At 32.8% G+C, this 22689-nt stretch overlaps 1 protein-coding gene and 1 pseudogene across 5 annotated transcripts in view; both read left to right on the top strand.

Annotated features, from left to right (window-relative positions):
* The window catches only part of Ccdc91 (coiled-coil domain containing 91), a 330550-nt gene that overhangs the window by 13938 nt on the left and 293923 nt on the right, over positions 1–22689 (top strand). Inside the window, exon 2 of one of the 5 annotated variants that reach the window (XM_040280856.2) lies at positions 14674–14760. The exons of the other annotated variants lie outside the window; for them this stretch is intronic. The gene's annotated coding sequence lies outside the window, so the exon portion shown is untranslated. The remainder of the gene's footprint in view (positions 1–14673; positions 14761–22689) is intronic. 5 annotated transcript variants of the gene reach the window in all.
* On the top strand, positions 4351–5344 carry LOC101975463 (mortality factor 4-like protein 1 pseudogene; annotated as a pseudogene).

Below are 22689 nucleotides of genomic sequence, written 5' to 3'. Positions count from 1 at the left end.
CTTGGCTTAATTAATGGTCTTAAAGATTTTTTTTTTAATATGGTATACTAAAGATTTTGTAGTTTCATTCTTAGTTTTAATTAAAAAACTGATAGCATTTTAATATCAAGGTTTATTATTTTATGTATACTGTCCAGTTATTTTAAAAAATCATTCTATTCTCATTGTATATTATCTTGGGAGTTTTATGGCATATATAGGTGGCCATTTTTTGACTCCGTTCTTACCATATGGTCTTTATTACTCTAGCTTTATAGTAAGATTCATAATTAGGTAGTATGAATCATTTTTTTCAAAATTATTTTGACTTTTACCTTCTTTTCAATTTTTTAATATATTTTAGAGAAAACCTTGATGACTTCTGAAATAAAACTTGTTGGGAATTAAATGATATATAATTACATATAAATCATTATATTGTCTATATCAGTTTAGAGAGAATGAACAAAAACATTGTCTGATTCATTTATAAATTTGCTTATATTTTATTAGATTTATCCCTAAGTATTTCAAAATTTTTATATTATATTGGTATTACTTAGTTTTCAATTATTTGCTTCTAATATATTTGGTTTTCTTTTTTCCATGAGTTCTGCAATTCATGAATTCAACTAGATTGAAAATGTTCTAAAAAACATTATGTCCATTTTGAATATGTACAAACTTTTTTCTTGTCATTGTGTCCGAAAAATAAAACATAACAATAGCATTTACATGGTTTTAAATATTATAAATGATGTAGAGATGATTTAAACTGTACAGAATAATATGTGTAATCTATATGAAAATATTATACCATATCAGAATACATGGCCTTTTGTATCTGTAAAGTGGCCTGAAACTAATCCACCATGTACATTGAGGGACAGCTGTATGTAGAACTATTAACTGATTTTTAAAAAATTGACCTTGTATTCTTCAACCAATCTTTTAGTCAGCTTCTTAAAGTTTTCTATGTAAATTAATCATGTTGTCTCTGAATATGTATATTTTAATTTCTTTTTCAATCCATATAAACTTTATTTGTATTTCGTATTGCACTAGGGAGAACTTCTGTAAGAGCATACATCTTTGCCTTCTTCGGGATCTTAGGCTAAAGGCATTTAGTTTTTGACCATTAAATATTATATTAGTTGTGAGTTTTTTACCTTTATAAGAAAAAAATGTATATACCCTTTTAAAAGGAATCTGGTTGAAGACATTTATTTTTCTGCATTTATTGAGTTGATCATGAGAGTTTCTCAGGGTGAATTATGTTGGTTTATTTTTGAATATTCAACCATCCTTGCATTCCTGAAATAAAACTCACTTGTCATGTTCTGTTATCCTCTACGTGCATTGCTGTGATTTATTATATCTTTATTATGAATTTTGATATCTGTGTTGGTGGAGAATGTTATTTTCTGTTTTCTTGCCGTGTATTTGTTGGTTTGGTATCAGAATAATATCAAATACTAGTTCATTTCTCTATGTTCTGGAATAGTTTCTGAAAACTTTATGTTGTTTATTTCTTGAATGTCTCATAGAATTCCCCAGCAAGTCTTTTTGTGCCTCTTTTATTCTTTGTGAAAAGTAATAAGAAAATGAACTTCTTCAATAGGCAGAGATCTAATCACTAATTAATTTTTCTAGAGTAATCTTTGGAAGTTTTATCTTTCAAGGTATTTGTCCATTTCATGTATATAGTTAAAGTTATTGGCAAGATGTTCCCCTATCTTTTTAATATCTGCATAATTTTAGAAATGTTCTGATAGTAAAATTTCCATTTCTGATAACAGTAATTCATAGCATTTTTTTTTTTTGTTATCATCCTGGGTAGAGGTTTAATTTCATTGATCCTTAGAAAAAACATCTATTTTTCAGTTTTATCAATTTATTTTTATATTTTTTATTTTATTGATGCCTGCTTTTTATTATTATTTTTCCTTCTGTTTACTTTGGGTTTAATGTGCTGTGTCTGAATACACTTACAGGTTTCTTGAGAAATCTTAAGTCTCACTTACGGAGTCTTTTTTTTTCACCAAATATAAGCATCTGATATTTATAAATTTCTTTTAAGGCATTATGCTCATTGCAATCCACATATTTTCATATTTTCAATTTTATTTACTTCAAAATATCTTCTAATTTATCTTATAAATTATAATGGTTTATTTAGAAGGGTTTTTTTGTTATTTTAGTACTTTCTAGATTTCTTTCTTTAACATTTTTTTTCTGTGATTAGAGAAGATAATTTTTATATCAGTTTTTTGAATTAATTGAGACTTGTTTTATGGTTCAGAATGTCATCTATTTTTGAAAGTCTGATATGCACTTGAAAAGAATGCCTAATCTACCCCGATTGGGTAGAATTTTTTTAGAAATGTCAACTAGATTATATTTGATAATACTGTTTAAGTCTTCTAAATGAATACATACGTATGTATACATGTAAAAGAAAATACATATAGAATATTTAATACTTGTAAAATATGTGATATATAGTATATATAAAATATATATGTACTTTATTTTTAAATTTATATATATAGTATGTATGTGTGTGTGTGTATATATATATATATGTGTGTGTGTGTGTGTGTGTGTGTGTATTTCTACTTATTTTATCATTAAATTACTTGGAAGTGTAAAAGTCTCTACCAATGGTTGTTGATTTGTCTATCTTCTTGGTTTTATCACTCATTGTTTTATGCATTTTGAAGCTTCTTTTTTATTATTTGAGTTTTATAGTTATACATTAGTAGTTGGGTTCATCCCAACAAACTCTTACATGCATGCAAATTGATTTCAGTTCATGATCCTCCCCTTTTCCCTCTCCCTTTTTCTTTCTGTCCTCCCTTCCCTTTCTCATTCTCCTCTTTCTACTCTACTAGACTTTCTTTTGCTTGTCTATTAATTTGTATTTGATTGGTTCTTTATGTTATCCTACCCTTTTTTCCCCTTTTCCATTATTTTATTTTAGCTTCTGAAGGTGAGAGAAAACATTTGACCTTTTGAGCTTCTGAGTTTGGCTAATTTCACTTAGCATGATATTCTCCATTTCTATACATTTACCAGCAAATGCCATGGAGTAGAACTCCATTGTGTGTGTGTGTGTGTGTGTGTGTGTGTGTGTGTGAGAATTTCTTAATCCATTCATCTAATGCTGGGCGTCTGAGTTGACTCCATAATTTAGCTATTGTGAATTGTGCTGTTGTAAACAGTGGCTGTGTCACTGTAGTATGCCACTTTTAGATTTTTTTGGGAAAATACCCAAAGAGCTGGGCCTTATGGTGGATACATAGAGGAATCACTCTTGGTATTATCTTCATTTCTTTCCTGAATGGTTGTACTACTCTTTAGTTCCACCAACAATTCACAAGTTTACTTTTCCCCCACAACCCCGTTAGCATTTATTGTTGTCGTATTCTTGGTCATTGCCATTCTGCCTGGAGTGAGATGAAATCTTAGTGTAGTTTTGATTTGCATTTCCTTGATTGCTAGATGTTAAACATTTTCTTAATGTACTTATTGGCCATTTGGGTGTCATCTTTTGAGAAGTTTCTGGTTAGTTCTTTTGCCCATTTATTATGTTATTTGTTTTTTTGGTATTAAGTTTTTTAAGTTCTTTGTATATTCTAGATATTAATCCCCTATGAGAGGGGTAGCTGGCCAAAATTTTGTCCCATTCTGTAGTGTTTCTCTTTATGCTCTTAATGGTTTCCTTCATGCTCTTAATGGCTGTACTTAGCTGCTATGCAGAAGCCCTATAATTTGATGGCATCCCACTTATTGATTCTTGGCTTTACTTCTTGCACTTTGGGGGTCTTATTAATTAAGGAAGTTGGTGCAAGTACCTATATGATGGAGTGTTGTTGACCTTATGTTTTCTTCTAGCAGTTGTAAAGTTTCTGTTCTAATTCCTAAGCCTTTGAGCCATTTCGATTTGAGTTTTGTGCAGAGTGAGAGATAGGTGTCTAATTTCATTTTTCTACATAGAGCTATTCAGTTATCCCAGCACCATTTGTTAAAAAGTTATCTTTTTAAAAATACCTACATGTTTGTCACCTTTGTCAAATATCAGAAGGCTATAGGTTTGTGGATTTATCTCTGTGCATTGTGTTCTATTACATTGGCATCTATTACATTGATGCCACCGCCTTATAGCCTATTTGTTTAATGCATTTTGAAGTTTCTTTTGTAGATGCATGCATGTTCAGGGGTTTTAATGTATTCTTGATGAAAAATCAGGTCCAGGATGTAGAGCTGGCTGTGCCTGACAGTGTGTCTGATGCGAAGTTGGGTGGGGTAGGGAGTAGGAGGCGGTATTCGGGGGTGGTGGGAGAAGGAGGAGATGGCAAATCATTATAAATGGCGCCCAAGCAGGACCTGAAGCTGAAATTCCAGGAGGGTGAGTGAGTGCTGTGCTTTCATGAGCCTCTTCTTTATGAAGCAGAATGCGTTAAGGTAGCCACAAAGGACAAACAAGTGAAATACTTTATACATTACAGTGGTTGGAATAAAAATTGGGAGGAATGGGTTCCAGAGAGCAGAGTGCTCAAGTACGTGGACACCAATCTGCAGAAACAGGGAGAACTCCAAAAAGCCAATCTAGGAGCAGTATGCAGAGGGGAACATGAGAGAGGCTGCTCCAGGAAAGAAGACATCTGGTCTGCAACAGAAAAATGTTGAAGTGAAAACCAAAAAGAACACACAGAAAACACCTGGAAATGGAGATGATGGTAGTACCAATGAGACACGTCAGCCTCCTCGGAAGAAAAGGGCCCAGGTAGATCCTACTGTTGAAAATGAAGAAACATTTATGAACATAGTTGAAGTTAAAGTAAAGATTCCTGAAGAGCTAAAACCAGGGCTTGCTGATGACTGGGACTTAATTACCAGATAATAACAGCTCTTTTATCTTCCTCCAAGAAAAATATGGATTCTATTCTTGAGGATTATGCAAATTACAAGAAATCTCGAGTAAACACAGATAATAAGGAGTATGTTTTTAATGAAGTTGTGGCAGGAATAAAAGAATATTTCAATGTAATGCTGGGCACTCAGCTGCTCTACAAATTTGAGAGACCACAGTATGCTGAAATCCTTGCAGATCATCCTGATGCACCCATGTCCAGGTGTATGGAACGCAGCATCTACTGAGATTATTTGCACGAATTGGAGCAATGTTGGCCTATACACCTCTGGATGAGAAGAGCCTTGCTTTATTACTGAATTATCTTCATGATTTCCTCAAGTACCTGGCAAAGAATTCTGCAACTTTGTTTAGTGCCAGCAATTATGAAGTCATGCCTCCTGGCCTCCTGAATACCATCCGAAAGCAGTGTGAGGAGATATTCTTCATTCGCTTGTGTTTGGATCTCTGTAAACACAATTTTTGTTCTTAGTCTTTCTCTTGTACAAATGATGTACTTTGAAGATGTTAGTGTATAACAAAATTGATGTTTGTTTTCTGTTTGAATTTAAACAGAAAATAAAAGGGGTTACTGCTCCTTTTTTCCTTTCTTTCTTTTAATTTCACTTCAGAGTTGCCACCAGTGTTTTCAATGATGGACAACAGAGAGACATGCTGTAGAATGTTTGCCTAGTTGACAAAGCTGCTTTTGAATGCTGGTGGTTCTATTCCTTTGACACTATGCACTTTTATAATATGTGTTAATGCTATATGACAAAATGCTCTGATTCCTAGTGCCAAGGTTCAATTCAGTGTATATAACTGAACACACTTATCCATTTGTGCTCCTTTTTTTTTTAAATGGTGCTTAAAGTAAAGAGCCCATCCTTTGCAAGTCATCCATGTTGTTCCTTAGATATTATACCTTTGCTCAAATTATTGAAGAATGGTGGCTTGTTTCATGGTTTTTGTATTTGTGTCTTACACACGTTTTAATATAATAGGCACAATGCATTGTGTAGCTACAGTTTTCTGGAAAAGTCAAATCTTTTAGGAATTGTTTTTCAAATCTTCAATAAATTTTTTCTTTAAATTAAAAAAAAGTCTTCTTGATGAATAAAACTATCAATATGAAATGTCTATCTAGTAATATTCTTTATCTGAGGCCTAACCTACCTGAGTGAATATATGTAATTCATCTTTCGTTTGATTAGTAATTATATGGCATATCTTGTCAGCCCTCTAGGTTTTTCTCTCTCATTTTTTTTTTGTCTTTATAGTTGAAGTGGTGAATTTCATGTTTATGTAGTACCATTGAGTCCTACTCTTTCATTTATTCTGGAATACTTGCTTTTAATTTATATTTGATGCATTAATTATGATTGAATTTAAATGTATCATTTTACTAGTTATTTCCCTTTTCTCATCTTTTCCATTCTTCCCTTTTTCCTTACATATTGCAGTTCAAACATTTTCCCTTTCCTTAATGATTTCATTTTTTGCCCACTGTGGGCTTCCTAGATATATATCTTCACTAATTAACTAATTAATTATATGCTCTAGACAGGAGGATTGCAAGTTTGAGGCCAGCCTCAGCAACTTAGTAAGGCTGTAAGCAACTTAGCAAGATCTTGTCTCAAAATAAAAGGGGCTGGGATTGTGGCTCTCAACAGTCTATAATAAGTATATCTTTCACTTGTTAGACTACTTATAAGTATTATTCCATTTTATATATGGTTTAAGAACTTTGATTAATATATTTCTGTTTTATTTCTCATTTTTATTGTATTGACATATACTTTATTTCTAATTCTATAAATTCTATACTCTATAAAGCCAACAATGCATTATTATTATTTTTGTCTTATATAGTCAGTTTTCTTTTAAAGTTTTATATTTGTCTACATGTTTACCATTTCTGGTACTCCTGATTCCTTATGTGAAGATCCATATTTCAATTGGTTCACATTTTTCTTCCCTTGAAGAAATTTCTTTAAGATATTTTTTTTTTTAGTGCAGATCTGATAGCAAGTAATTATTTCACCTTTTGTTTGTCTGAAAAAAATCTTTGTTTCCTCTTCAAATTTTATAGATATTTTCTGGTGACAAAGAATTTTTACCCTGCCTTATATTTTTCTCCTTTAATACTTTAATGATTGTCTTTTGGTTTATAAGGTTTCTGAAAAGATTTCTACTTTTATTTTTATTTTAATTCTTTTTATGTAATGTGTTCTTTTTTCTGACTTATTTAAAAATGTTCTCTTTTATTTGCTTTCTGCAAGTAGAATATAATATACATTGGCACAGTTTCTTTATGTTTAGTCTCCTTGGCTGCTGTTTGGTTTCTTGGATCTCATGGTTTATAGTTTCCTGAAATTTAGAAAATTTTCAACAATATTTCTTCAAATAATTGGTTCTGTATTCCATTTTGGGGGATGACCTCCAGTTGAACATGTTTTAGTCCAGTTGAAATTTTTCCATATTTTTTCTTGGTATTTTTTTCCTCTATGTACTTCATTTTGAATAGTCACTATTGCTGTTTTTTTTTTTTAACTTCATGATCTTCTGCAGTGTTTAATCTGTTATTAATTCTGTCCTTCACATTTTTTTTGTTTTAGAAGTTCTTCTTTGTAAATTCCATTTTAGTCTTTTTCATGTCTTCCATACCTCTTGTCCTTTTTGTTTCTTAAGATATAAAACATATTAATAATAGCTTCTTTCTCATGTTTGTGTCTGTTTCTACTGAGTGATTTATCGTCTGGGAATAGGTCATGTTTTCCTGATTCTTTTTTTAAAATTTTAAAAATTTGTTTTAATTAGATATATATGACAGTACAATGACCTTGACATATCATACATTTGAATCAGATGGGATATAATTTCTCATTATTCTGAGTGTACAGATTGTAGAATCACATTGGTCATGCAGTCACATATATACACACAGCAATAATAATGTCTATTTCATTCTACTGTCTTTCCTTTCCCCCTTTTCCCTCTCCTCCTCTCCCCTCCCCTCTCATCACTTCTTTTTACCCAATCTAAGGTGATGTAATTCTTTTTTTTCTTCTCACATCTTCATACATGTATTTTGTATAATGATGAGAGTCTCCTTCCATCTTCCATGCAATTCCCTTTCTCTCTCTCTTTCCCTCCCACCTCTCTTCCCTATCTAGTGGTAATCTTCTCATGCTCTTCCTCCCTACCCCATTTTATGTCACCCCCCTTATATCAGAGAAAATATTCGGCACTTAGCATAATCCACTCTAATGCCATCCATTTCCCTGCAAATGCCATGATCTTGTTATTTTTCATTGCTTATTCTTTATATGTGTTTAACATTTTTTTTTAATTTGAACCAGGGATTGAACCCAGGGGCACTTAACCATGGAACCATGTCCCCAGCCCTTTTTTATATTTTAGCGTATTAGCGATAGGGTCTTGCTTAGTTGCTTAGGACCTTGCTAAATTGATAAGGCTGGGTTTGAACTCTCAATCCTCCTGCCTCAGCCTCTGGAGTTGCTGGGATTACAGGCATGTGCTTCTGTTCCCAGCTTGCATTTAATTTTTGATTATAGGCCAGATATTTTTTTAAAAATATTTATTTATTTATTTTAGTTTTCGGCGGACACAACATCTTTGTTTGTATGTGGTGCTGAGGATCGAACCCGGGCCGCACGCATGCCAGGCGAGCGCGTTACCGCTTGAGCCACATCCCCAGCCCCTAGGCCAGATATTTTTGAATTGTATCTTCTTGATTGCTGAATTTTGTTGTATTATTTTAAGTAGAATTGTGTTTTGTTCTGACTCTTCATTGTATCGCCTGGAATCTGTTGGAATATTTTGAACCTTACTTTTAAGATATGTTAGTGTCCTTCCAGAACAACCTTCCTTTTAATTCTATTATAGCCCCTCCTGAGATTAAAGAGATACCCTTCTGAGGATCCACCTGAGGACTCCATCATGTATTATAAGGTTTGTGGACTTTTACTGGTAGGAATACAACCTACTGTCAGCAGTGTTTAAGCTTCTAGTATTGTTTTGTCCATTTGTGTGTGTGTGTGTGTGTGTGTGTTTTCCTCATCTTTGGGTAATTTTCTCTCTCATGTGAATAGTTTGGTACTCAGCCCCAAATTTGGTAAGACCTTTCTGTCTTTGGAACCTTAAATTCAGATCGTTAGCCTTACAGATTCTAGATGCTTTGTAAATTCTTAGCTCTGTGTACTCAACTCAACGAGAGAGACCAGCTTTGCTTAAACTCCCCCATCATGTGCTCTGGGTTAGTTTGCAAGCTTGGCAGTTTATTTTCTTTCAGGAATTAAAATTCTATCCTCATGCCCAATATTTGAAAACCATTATTTCATATAGTTTGTTCAGTTTTCTGGTTGTTTTAGATGGGAAGTTAATCTGGTTCCTCTGTTTCCATTTTTGTTGGAAGTAGAATGCTATTTGTGTACTGTAGTTTAAAATTTCCTCCAGTCTTTATTGTGCTTTTATATTTAAGTAACCACAGTGCAGAAGAGACTGAGTGTGAGTTGTTGTGAAGATATCTATTTGCGTGTTAAGCTACTGTTGATATGTAGGGAATGTACAATTCAATTATGCATTTGCTCTGTTCATTTTTTATTCTGCTTTATAATTTATATGTTATATTAAGTAAAACTCTTCACTTAACCTGTCATTAAATCTGTGCATAAAATTTATACTCTGGGGATATTCATCTTATACTTTGGGGATTTCCCATGTTTCAGACCTATCACTTCCTACCCTTAGTAAGCCTTGAGAAACCAGACATTACTAATTATGTATCATAATATATCATTGTACTTAGCAACTGTTTAGAAAACATGTAGTTTTACCCATAACATGAAGAATTTTGGTGTAAAATTATTTTGCTGTTTGGTTAGTTAGCTTTATAAAGTTATAAGATTTCCCTCTACATTTTATGAAATGATTCTAATCTCATTTTTCTTCAGAACAGTATTCTTTTTGTGTAGGTGACAATCCCGGGCTTTTCCATGCTTGGCATTATTATTCTTTTGTTGTGTTGGAGCTACATTGTATAAGATATCTATAATTACACACACACACACACACACACACACACACACACACATATATATATATATATATAATACTATGGACTTTTTAGGATGCAAGTGATAACAGATATCGCCAGTAACATCATCTCTACAGGATGAGGACTAAAAAGTTTCGAAACTTACCTATTTTTCCATTCTTCTTTTATTTCTTTTGAAAATTATATGTGTTCTTTAAGGTTATGCAGGCTCCGACAAGTTGAGCTTTGCTAGCGTGTTCAAGGGAAAAATCAGTACCTTACATATAGCCAAGATAGAAGGAAAAAAATTCCATTTTTATGACATTGTCTTAGGAAATTAAAAGCATAGTAAAAGAGTGTGTGTGTAGATAGGTGTGAACTTGTAGCTCTTTCCTAGTGCTGTGCTTTTAATGTGTTCTTATCTCTTGTAGGGACAATACATGTGGGCCAAGGTTAAATAGGTTTTTTTTTTTTTTCCTTTTCTTATTTACTCAGAGGAGTGAATGGTCTTTTCATGGTACTGAGGTTAAAAATAGATTTTCAATTTTTTTGTTACCATATCTAGTACTCCTCTTATATTTCCATGTCTAAATGAATTCTTAGATAGAATTTGCATGTTACCCTAGGCAGTGCTACCTGCTGGTGTTTTGGTTTCATTTGGCTTTGCTTTCTGGTTCTCTTTATTTGTTCAGTGTTCCTGGCCTAGCTTCTAGTGTTCCAAAGCAGCTACCTGTCACTCATTTTCTGCCTTCTTTTGCCTGTTTCCTGGACACTATTCCTTCCTCTATATTTATTCATTCCTCTTTTAAAACTTACCTTTAAATATGTATTTGATATAATGTTTTATTAGAGTATCAAATTCATGATACTGCCACCATTAATGATGATGGTACTGATAACAGGGAGTCTTGGTTTTGAAACTGACTATTTTAGGAGTTGTAAACTTACAGATCATTACTATTATTAATGTTAAGCAATTTGAGTAAGATTTTATTCATTTTATTTTGAAAACCAGATTTTAAGCTTTAGATTTTTACTATGAGGAAAAGAAATGTTTTCTTAAGAGAAGTAAAAGTAGTTTCTTAAAACTGTAAAGTTCTCCTTGGAGAAAATGACTTTATCTTGCAACTTAGATCATTAGGGAGATGTTTGTGTTGACTTCTTGGTAACTCCAAATCAGGTATTTTTATGGATGATCTTCTAGTCTCATAAAAAGAGCCTAAAGCTGAATTTTTCACTTGTGGAGTGCTTAAATACTCCACAAATCAGTGACCAGAATCATTTCATTTTGTGCCCATGTGGTTTCTGTGGGTGGTTTGTTGTTTTTAAAAGAACTGTTTCAAAGAAGTGTATTTTTTTTTTCCTGGCAGTCATGTGTATCCTGTGTAAGTATTTTTCATTACTAATAATTTTAAGATGAACCAACTTCAGGTCATAATACAGTTGACTAAAGTCATCAGGTTTTATCCAGAGTCGTCCCATATGATTTTGTGTCTGCTTTGCCAAAATCTGTTAATCTAAGGTTCCCAGAGGGCATGGTAATGGTTTCCTATCCCATTTTTCACTGTCACCAACCTGTTTTTGGAAATTATTCCTATCTATTTTGTGTAAATCAACAGTCTTTAAGAGAAACCCAGGAGACTTTTAGGTTTAATTTCTTCTAGGCATATATTCTAGCTTTGGGGAAGTAGTTCCCCTGCCCCTGCCCCTGCTTCTTTCTCACTCTATATAGAAATTTCCATTTTTGATTGTGACTTTAATTCCAGTTTTTTCATTGTGATTTGATTTCCATCTTCTTCCTCATTTAGGCTTAGTGGTTAGAAATCTTGTCTTTAATTTAATTTCAAAGTGGTTAGGTTTCTTGTCATTTTCCGTTCCTCTATCCAGCAGTAAGGGTTTGCATCTGAAGGTATACTGCAACCTTTTAATAATGAATTTGGGTTTAAAGAGAAATTGAATTAAATTTTTGAGTTATTTCAGAAGCTGTAACATCATGCTCTTTACATTTCTAGCAACAGTGAAAGTTTTTGTGAAAGTGAAGTTTTTAGGAAAAAACTTCATGTGTCATCAGCCCAGTCTTGGAAAAGATCTTTAGAATTTGGCTAGTCCAGAATTACAAGTTAAAATAGTCTAAATAAATATTTCAGTTAACAAGTGAGTGTTATTTCTAATTTAGAATTAATCAGAAATAAGCTTAATCAGAAGTAAGATCTCTCATCTTGAGAGATCACCTCTCCTTGTTAACATATGAACCTTAGGTATATTAAGTGACATCTATGATAACACTGTAATTTAGTGGAAGAGTTAGGACTAGAGCCTAGTACTTGACTCCAGTCTAGTGTTCTTTCCACTATTTTGGGATCTTTTGTCCCTGTTAAAATAAGAATTTAAAGTTAAAAATATAATAGGTTTCTGGTTTGAAAATACCCAAACACATTTTATCTTTGCAATACAAATAAAAGTGATGAGAAAAGCTTAGAAATTCCGACAGTATTTCCCCATTTGACCTGTCAAATTGTACTGATAGTCTTTGAGGTTGAAGGAGGACATTATGTTGCCCTTATTTTGTTCAAGCCTATTTTTCATTGTATTAAAGTAATTTTTAAAAGTTTTCAATCTAGGAAAACTGTGTTGGCTAGGATTCATTGACTTTTAACATTAACCATTTCCTCACTATCTTTCTAATGGGTCCCCTCTTATTTAGGTATGTAGATCTCCTTTCCATGACTCAGGGATTGATTCATAGAAGTCTAAATAAAATATGATAATTCCCTTTATTTCCTGGTGGAAAGTTTCAAGGATAGGCAGATTACAGTCTTAAAATATTTCTGATGTCTTGCTATTAGTGTATGCATGAAGATACTTATATAAAAGGCCCAATCTTAAGGAATCAGAGAGAACTTTCAAAGCTCTGACTCGTAGTGCTTAGACCCACTTTTACATATGGATTTCTTATTATGAGATACTATTCATATATTTCCTATTATTTAAGCCAGTTTGAATTTGGAATTTTTTGTTAATTTCCAGATGAAAACGTTATATCTGATGCATCTCAAGATTTTATAGCATTTCTAATCTTTAATATGTTGTTACAGCACTTCCATGTAGGATTAGGTTTTAGAAACTAAATGAATGTGTATTCAAGGAAGAGGGAGGATAGAAACTAGTAGAATCTTTTAAAAGATTCATAAAGTCATGACTCATAAGGCATCATAAATCACATTTTGACTTACCTTTTGGCCTTGTAGCTTCACTGAACTTATTTCTCTCTTTTTCAAAACTGATGAGCTCATAAATCCAAATGATCCTCATCATTTCTCATTTTTGTTGATTCTATTAGACTTATTTCTGTCTTTGTACACTTGTTCTTTATTATTTCCTGGAAATAATTCTCTCCTTCCTCATTTATTTCCTTTATTATTTTTCTTTTTTGTTGAGTAAAGCTTGAAGTATGCAACTGATGTTATAGGATACTTACAGATAATAAAATGGTTACAGTAGTAGATTAATATATCAATCATCTCACATACTCATTTGTAACAACAGCAGCTAAAATCTAAAATTTCTAACACAGTACAATTAATTTAGTTCTTTTGTTGTATATTAGATCATAGTTTATTCTATACATCACTTGTTTATCCTATACATCTTTAGTTTTGTATCCTTTGAACTGTATCTCCCAATTATCTTTTCCCTCCTGTCTTGTAGTATCTATTTCATTCTCTGTCTCTGTTTATATGTACTTTTTAAAAATTAAGAACATGAAGAGAGAGGCTACAGAATGGGAGAAAATCTTTACCACCTATACCTCACTAGAGTATTAATCTCACAAGTTCTCCACAGCAAAGGAAAAAACAAAATGAAAAGGCAAACTATGAACTGATAAAATATAATTACAAACCATATGTCTGATAAGGGGTTAATATCATAAATTCACGAAGAACTAGTATAACTCAATAGCAGAAAAACAAATAATCCCATGAAAAAGAGGGAGAAAGAACCTGAACAGTGATTTCTCCACAGAAGAATAAGATGGAAGTACTTAGTATCAATAATCATCAAGAAAACTAAAATTAAAGCCACTACAAGATACCATCTCAGCCTGTAAAAATGACTGTTATAACAAAGATAAGAAATAACAAGAGCATGGAGAAAAGGGAACCCTCGTACACTGTTGTGGAGAATGTAGATTGGTATAGCCATTGTGTAAAACAGTGTGGAAGTTCATAAAGAAATTAAAAATAAAACTTCCATATGATTCAGCAAACCATTTCTGAGTATATACCTAAAGGAGATGAAATTATCACCTTATTATAAAATATCTTTCTATATTTCTGATCATTCCTTTTAAATTTCTTTTATTGATGTATTTTCCTCTATCTATACATCCCTTTAATATTAATGATGTTGTATGGTTTTACTCTTAGCCTAATTTTAAAAAGTTACTTTTTAAAATTTAGAATGGTTTTATATTTGCAGAAAATGATTTATGATGATTTGGATAGATTTGAGCAGAATTAGTCAGGCATTTTGTAGAATGCTCTTTAGTTAAAATTGGTTTGATGCTTTTTTCAAGATTAGATTGAAGTTATGGGGTTTGGAGGAAGACGCAGAGGTAAAGTGCCATTTCATCACATTGTTTCTGAGAATATACTATTAATATGACGTACTTACTATTAATGTTAACTCTAATCTTTTGACTGAGGTGTTTTTTTGTCAGGCTTTTCCATTGGGAAGTTGTTCCTCTTTTCCTCTATAATATGTTGAACTCTTTGGAAGGAAGTCACTACTGAGACCACACTTAGAGGTGAGAAGTTATTTTCTACTTCCTTGAGGGTAAAGAAGCTACATAAATTATTAGGATTTTCTGCATGAAAAATATATCTATTAATTTCCATTTGTTTTTTATTTGTGAAGATTTACAGAGATTTATTTACTTGGTTTAAATTTTTTAAATTAATTTTTTATATATGACAATGAAATACATTATAATTTTTATTACATATATAGAGAACAATTTTTCATATTTCTGGTTGTATACAAAGTATATTCACACCAATTTGTGCCTTCATACATGTACTTTGGATAATAATGTCCCTCACATTCCATCGTCATTTCTAACCCCCTCCTTTACCCTCCCACCTCTCTGCCTTGTCTAGAGTTCCTCTATTCTTCCAATGCTCCCTCTCCCTACCCTACTATGAATCAGCCTCCTTATATCAGTTAAAACATTCTACATTTGTTTTTTTTGGTGTTGGCTAACTTTAGTTAGCTTTATCTTTTCCAGTGCCATCCATTTACCTGCAAATGCCATGATTTTATTCTCTTTAATTACTGAGTAATATTCCATTGTGTATATATGCCACATTTTTTTTTATCCATTCATCTATTGAAGGGCATCTATGTTGGTTCCACAGTTTAGCTACTGGGAATTGTGCTGCTGTAAACATTGATGTGGCTGTGTCCCTATAGTATGCTGTTCTTAAGTCCTTTGGGTATAGACCGAGGAGGGGGATAGCTGAGTCAAATGATGGTTCCATTCCTAGATTTCCAAGGAATCTCTATACTGCTTTCCATATTGGCTGCACCAATTTGCAGTCCCACCAGTAGTGTATGAGTACTCGTACCTTTTTCCCCACATTGTTGTTTGTCTTCATAATAGCTGCCATTCTGACTGGAGTGAGATGAAATCTTAGAGTAGTTTTGATTTGCATTCTCTAATTGCTAGAGATAATGAGCATTTTTTTCATATATTTGTTGATTCATTGTGTATACTCTTCTGAGAAGTGTCTGTTTAGGTCCTTGGCCCATTTGTTGATTGGGTTATTTGTGTCTTTGGTGTTTATTTAGCTTTTTGAGTTCTTTATATACCCTAGAGATTAATGCTCTATCTGATGTGTGAGGGGTATAGATTTGCTCCTAAGATGTAGACTACCTCTATTCACCTTTCTCTATTCACCTCACAGACTGTTTCTTTTGCTGAGAAGAAACTTTTTAATTGAGTCCAGCCTATTTATTGATTCCTGATTTTAATTCTTGCGCTATAAGAGTCTTATTCTGGAAGTGGGGGCCTAATTCCACATGATGGAGATTAGAGCCTACTTTTTCTTCCTTTAGTTGCAGGTTTTCTGGTTTCTAGGTCCTTAATCCACTTTGAGTTGAGTTTTGTGCATGGTGAGAGACAGGGGTTTAATTTCATTATGTTGCATACGGATTTCCAGTTTTCCCAGCACCATTTGTTGAAGAGGCTATCTTTTCTCCAATGTATGGTTTTGGCACCTTTGTCTAACATAAGATAATTGTAGTTTTGTGGGTTACTTTCTGTGTCCTCTATTTTGTACCATTGGTCTACCTGTCTGTTTTGGTGCCAATACCATGCTGTTTTTGTTTCTATTGCTCTGTAGTATAGTTTAAGATCTGGTATAGTGATGCCACCTGCTTCATTTTTCCTGCTAAGGATTGCTTTAGCTATTCTGGGTCTCTTATTTTTCCAGATCAATCTCATGACTGCTCTTTCTATTTCTATGAGGAATGCCATTGGGATTTTGAGCAGAATTGCATTAAATCTGTATAGTGTTTTTGGTAGGATGGTTATTTTGATAATATTAATTCTGCCTATCCAAGAGCAAGGTAGATATTTCCATCTTCTAAGGTCTTCTTTGACTTCTTTCTTTAGGGTTCTGTAATTTTCATTATGTAGATCTTTTACCTGTTTTGTTAAGTTTATTCCCAAGTATTTTATTTTATTTTTATTTTTTTGAGGCTATTGTAAATGGGGTCGTTTTCCTCATTTCCCTTCCTGGGATTTTCTTGGTTAGTAGACTTTTGATGGCATCTACTATTTTGTCCCTTGAAATTGATCTGTTTAAATTGTATATCATCCTGATTCAATTTGGGCAAATTATATGACTCTAGAAATTTGTCGATGCCTTCGATATTTTCTATTTTATTGGAGTACAGGTTTTCAAAATAATTTCTAATGATCTTTTGTATTTCTGTGGCATCTCTTTTTTATCATGTATGTTAGTGATTTGAGTTTCTCCTTCTCTTAGTTAGCATGGCTAAGGGTCTGTAAGTTTTATTTATTTTTTCAAAGAACCAACTTTTTGTTCTGTCAGGTTTTTCAGTTGTTTCTTTTGTTTCAATTTCCTTGATTTCAGCTCTGATTTTAATTATTTCCTGTCTTCTGCTGCTTTTGGTGTTGATTTGTTCTTCTTTTTGTAGGGTTTTGAGATGTAGTGTTAAGTCATTTATATTGACCTTTTTTTTTTTTTCTTTTAAGGAATGAACTCCATGCAATGAACTTTCCTCTTAGAACTGCTTTCATAGTGTCTCAGAGATTTCAATATGTTGTATCCATGTTCTCATTCACCTCTCAAAACTTTTTATCTTGTCTTTGATGTCTTCTGTAACCCATTGTTCATTCATTAGCATATTATTTAGTTTCCAGGTGTTAGAGTGGATTTTATTTCTTATTTTATCATTGATTTCTAATTTCATTCCATTATGATCTGATAGAATGCAGGGTAGTATCTCTACATTTTTATATTTGCTAAGAGTTGCTTTGTGGCATGATATATGGTCTATTTTAGAGAAGGATACATGTGCTGCTGAGAAGAAAGTATATTCTCTTGTTGAAGGTTGGAATATTCTATTTATGTCAGTTAAGTCTTAAGTTATTGATTGTATTGAGTTCTCTAGTTTTTTTGTTCAGCTTTTGTTTGGAAGATCTATCTAGTGGTGAGAGAGGTTGTGTTAAAGTTACCCAAAATTATTGTGTTGTGATCTGTTTGACTCTTGAACTTGAGAATAGTTTGTTTGATGAATATAGCTGCTCCATTGTTTGGGGCCTATATATGTATAATTGTTAAGTCTTATTGGTGCATGGTTCCCTTGAGCAGTATGTAGTATCCTTCTTTATCCTTTTTGATTGACTTTACCTTGAAGTCTACTTTTTTTTTTTTTTGATATGAGGAGAGAAACTCCTATTTGCTTCTGCAGTCCATGTGAGTGGTATACTTTTTCACAACCCTTCAGTCTGTGGATGTATTTTTCTATGAGATGAGTCTTTTGGAGGTAGCATATTTTGGGTCTTTTTTTTTTTTTTTTATCCAATCTGCTAGTCCATTTCTTTTGATTGGTGAGTTTAGGCCATTAACATTCAGGGTTATTATTGAGACATGATTTGTATTCTCATTCATTTTTATTTATTTTTGGCATTTAACATGGCTTGGTTTCTCCTCTGATTAGATTTTCCTTTAGTGTACCTCCTTCTGCTGATTTTCATCATTGGTTTTCATTTTCTCTTCGTGGAATATTTTGCTGAGGATATTCTTTATTGCAGGCTTTCTAGTTGTAAATTCTTTTAACTTTTGTTTATCATGGAAAGTTTTTATTTCATCATGAAATCTAAAGGTTAGTTTTTCTGGATATAAGATTCTTGGTTGTTATCCATATTCTTTCAGAGCTTGGTATATGTTGTTCCACAGTCTCCTGGCTTTGAGGGTCTGGGTTGAAAAACCTGCTCGGTTACAAATTGTTCTCCCCCTATGTGTGATTTGATTCCTCTCTCTTGCGGCTTTTAATATTCTATCCTTATTCTATATGCTAGGCATTTTCATTATAATTTTCCTTGGTGTAGATCTGTTGTACTGGTTTAAATTTTTAATTGCTGATAGATATTGATGAATTTTTAAAATTTAATTGAATGCATTACAATTCTTATTACACATATATAGCACAATTTTTCATATCTTTGTATATAAAGTATGTTCACACCAATTCATGTTTTTATATATGTACTTTTTTTGCATTACATGTCTTCATACATGTGCTTTCGATAATGATGTCCATCACATTCCACCATCCTTGCTAATCCCCTGCCTCCTCCCTTTCCTTCCCACCCATCTTCCCTATCTAGAATTCATCTATTCCTTCCATGTTCCCCCTCTCTACCCCATTATGAGTCAGCCTCTTTATATCAGAGAAAACAATATGTTAGCACTTCTCTGCACTTCTCTTTTGAACTCTGCCTCTTTCTAGTCAACTTCCTATTAAACTTTTCCTTTTTGGTCTTTGTTTTATTGAAACCTTGATTTCAATGTGTCTACATTGACTAAACTGTATATATTATACCCCATCTACTCCATTCTATGTGCTTCATTTCACCTAGATTTGCTTTTATTGTCCACTCATTTAAGCTTCAAAATGAATGGGATTCTTAAGGTTTCCTTTTCTTAGTCCCATTTCTTAAGTAGCTCAGCTTGGATGATTGCATTTTTCTGTTGCATTGATTTCCCTAAAAGTACCCTATTCTGCTTTCACACCATCATTCACATTACCTTATAGCCATTTCCCCCAAATATATGTCACCTATTCAAAGTACTTATCTCACTCCTTCTCAGAGTCTTATAGTGATGTCTACCACTGCCACTAATGCAGGTGTGATTTTAGGAAATTACTTGATCTTTCTCTAGACTAAGTTTCTCTATTGAAAAAGATGATATGATGTTAGGAATCATTCAGGAATTAAAAATGATAGTGTTTTGATGTTTTAGATATGTGTCTGGTAAAAAGTTATATACTATAAAAAGTGATTATTTTTTTATTCAGTGGGTCAAACTCCTTAGCATGACCATTTTTAATATAGTTGGTAAGCCAGCTGTCTAGTAGCTTTATGGGTATTCTTCTACCGTAGGTACCTTATTATCTAAAAATCCCACATTATTTGTGGTATTTTGGGCTTGTTATACTATGTATAACTGACCCTGCAGATCTGAATGCCCTTATCTTTCTTGCATAACAGGAAAATTAGTTTTTACTTATTTTTCTGTATTCAAATTAGATATTCTCATCCATGCAGAGTAAATCATCATTGTTCTCTATTGTCATTGTGTCATGTTCATAGACATGTTGTGTTTACCATAACTTGCAAGCCTTTCTTTCCATTAAACTGTGATCTCCAAGGAGATAATAGCTAAATTTAATTTTTCATTGCAACCCTTGTTCTTAATGTTCCCTCAGTTAATATTTGTTATATAGATTACCTCAAAATCCAGAAATCTCGTCTGAGTATCCTTTTTAATGGTTATCAGGCTTGTGCTTAAACCTGACCAGAAGTGGGAAATATAGTTAGATATATAGTACTGACTTCTGAACAGGTCTAAGTCTTAGAAAGTAATTTTTATACAGATTTGAAATCTGCCCATTTTAAGCTTTTCTTTGTCTAAGATCTAGAGCCATAAAGGGTTAGTTTGTGTATTCGGCATATTTATAAGTACTTGAACACTAAATATAAGTTAAACATAGTTTAGAAATGTTTTAGTTATACATGTAAAAAACCTGAAACCTGATAGCTAGAGAAAAACTAATTTGATTATTAACATTGGTTATTTCCAGATTTTGTAATTATTATTTTATCAGAAATACATTTTTCAGAATGCATTCTCAGTATGGGTATATTTGTCTGTACATACACATATGAATATAGTGGTAGGTATATCAAAGAAGACAGAAATAGAGCACTTTTCAAAGGATAATACAAAAATAAATGTATTTTATTTCACATGTTGTATTTTTTTTTCATCTTCTGATGGATTATTTTACACAGCCCCCTTCTCCTAGGGAGATGTATATACACCATTTTAAAGGCTGCCTATATAAATAATCAAACTGTATTATGTACAGGGTTGGAAAATGTCTTGGGGATTATTGAAGACTTTCAGATACCTCTAATAGTTCTACATTTTTCTTTGCTTTTTTCTCTGATAGCTTCACTCTTTTTGACTGGCTTCTCTTTGTGATAAGAACCTTGCCTCCTTTTGGCTTTAGGCTAATTTATTCACTCTATATTTGTTTACTGAAGAAAAATTATGAATAGAGTAAGTATTCTGTGCCACTCATGGTTCTAGGTGCTGGAGATATAGCAAGGAGTATTAAAAAGAAGTAATTAAAGGGATAAGTGATTTTCGGAGAATTAGAATGATGCGACAGTAAATATTTTCCTGCTTTTGAGAAAAGCTTTTGTCCAAAGGGTTCATTAATGCTGGGATCTGAATCACATGAAATAGCCAGCCATGCAAATATTAGGAGGCAAGAACATTCCAGGGACTAGCTCAGGCAAGATTTCTGAAGTGGGACTTAACTTGAATGTTTGAGGAAGTAAAATAAAGCACTCAAGTTGAGAGCTTAGTAGATGAGGAGAATTTTGTGATTAGAAAGAAATGAAGCTTTCCCTCTTTTGTCTGTAGTTTGGAAACATCCCAGGGAAGGGATGATTGATCCAGATTGAGTCAATTTCCTATTCGTTGGATTAACTATTATGACTGGGCACATGTTTTGTTTTTATTTTGCTCAGGCTGTGTTGATTGCCTGGGCTTAAGGCTAGAAGGTTGGGGGAAAGGATGTTGGGTTGGCAAATTAAGAGATGCCACTTACTGTAGGCTTTGTGGGACTAGAGCTTTTCATTAAGTCAACTAACAGTTTTATCTTAACATATGTATTTTTACTTTTCTTTGGTAACTTTTTTTACCAAGACTAAACTTTTCATTCTATTTTGAAATGAATCTTTAACCACACGCATTACTTTAACATTGCATGGTAGTAGAGAGGGCGAGAAGTGGAAAGACGGACATCTCAGTGCACCCTATGGACATATCCAGTCCATTCCCTGATTATATCCCATTCACATATAAAAGATAAATATGTCACTTGGGATCATTCTGTAATTTATGTCCTAAAGCAGGGAAATTGGCTAGTATATTATAGAAAGTACTTCTTAAGTTCAAAAAGTTTTCTCTGCCTAAGTGAGAAAACTTTGTTGACCCTTAATGTTTCACCCTTCACATATTCTGGTTAAGGATGTTTGGTGGAATAGTTCTGCTTATTGGCTTTTCATAGTATTTAAAACTTTCATTCATTATGTTAGTGAAGACATGCAGTTTGAATTCTGTATAGCAGTGGGTGCATAGTATTAATGCATAGTGGTATTCACTATTGGGGATAAAAGTTAATATGAGATTTTGATGTTTCTGAATTGTTGAGGTTGCAACAATTTGTAGTGCTGTATGACAATCTAAATTTTTAAAGTCACCTGGAATAGGTGTCTGTAAAGAAGCATGAGGCCAGTTTTTGTAAAGAATTGAATATGAATGATATAATTACTAAGTTCTGCAATAATCATAGTATTTGTTATCGTAGTCTTCTTAAGAAATCATGCCATTATGTACTAAACTTATAGTGTTGAGTCCATCGTAAAGCAAGAACTCTTATATTGGAATGCCAACGTGAGCCTGGGTGTGTGAGTACTTAATTTAGATGTTGAAATGTTTATTATGGATGGGACCCTAGACCAGAGGCTCTAAGGGATTCCTAAGAATTAGAGCTCTGTGGTGAATATTTTTGCTACTATTACAGAATTTTAACAAGGCTTTTATTGTGTTGTAACTTTGTATTTTGTACATGTGGATTGTGAGAAATAAACTGGAAATCCTGTCTTCATGGGTTGGAATCTGGTGTGGCTTCACAAGGCAAACAAAATATTTTAGCATTAATGTGTCCGGTAAATTTTTCAATGGACTTTCCATAGGCTCTAAACTTCTGAGGCCAAATAATGTAAAATGATTTTATAGTTGCAGACAGATTCCTGTTAGCTTATATTTGATTTCTTAACTTATGGTAGGAAATTCAATAACTGATTAGGCAAACAACTAACGAAATATCTTTGTACATCCTCAGT

This window comes from Ictidomys tridecemlineatus, chromosome 6, assembly GCF_052094955.1.
Source record: "Ictidomys tridecemlineatus isolate mIctTri1 chromosome 6, mIctTri1.hap1, whole genome shotgun sequence".
Taxonomy (NCBI): Eukaryota; Metazoa; Chordata; class Mammalia; order Rodentia; family Sciuridae; genus Ictidomys; species Ictidomys tridecemlineatus.
Note: the sequence above shows the minus strand (reverse complement) of the source record. Positions and strands in the feature narration are given on the sequence as shown.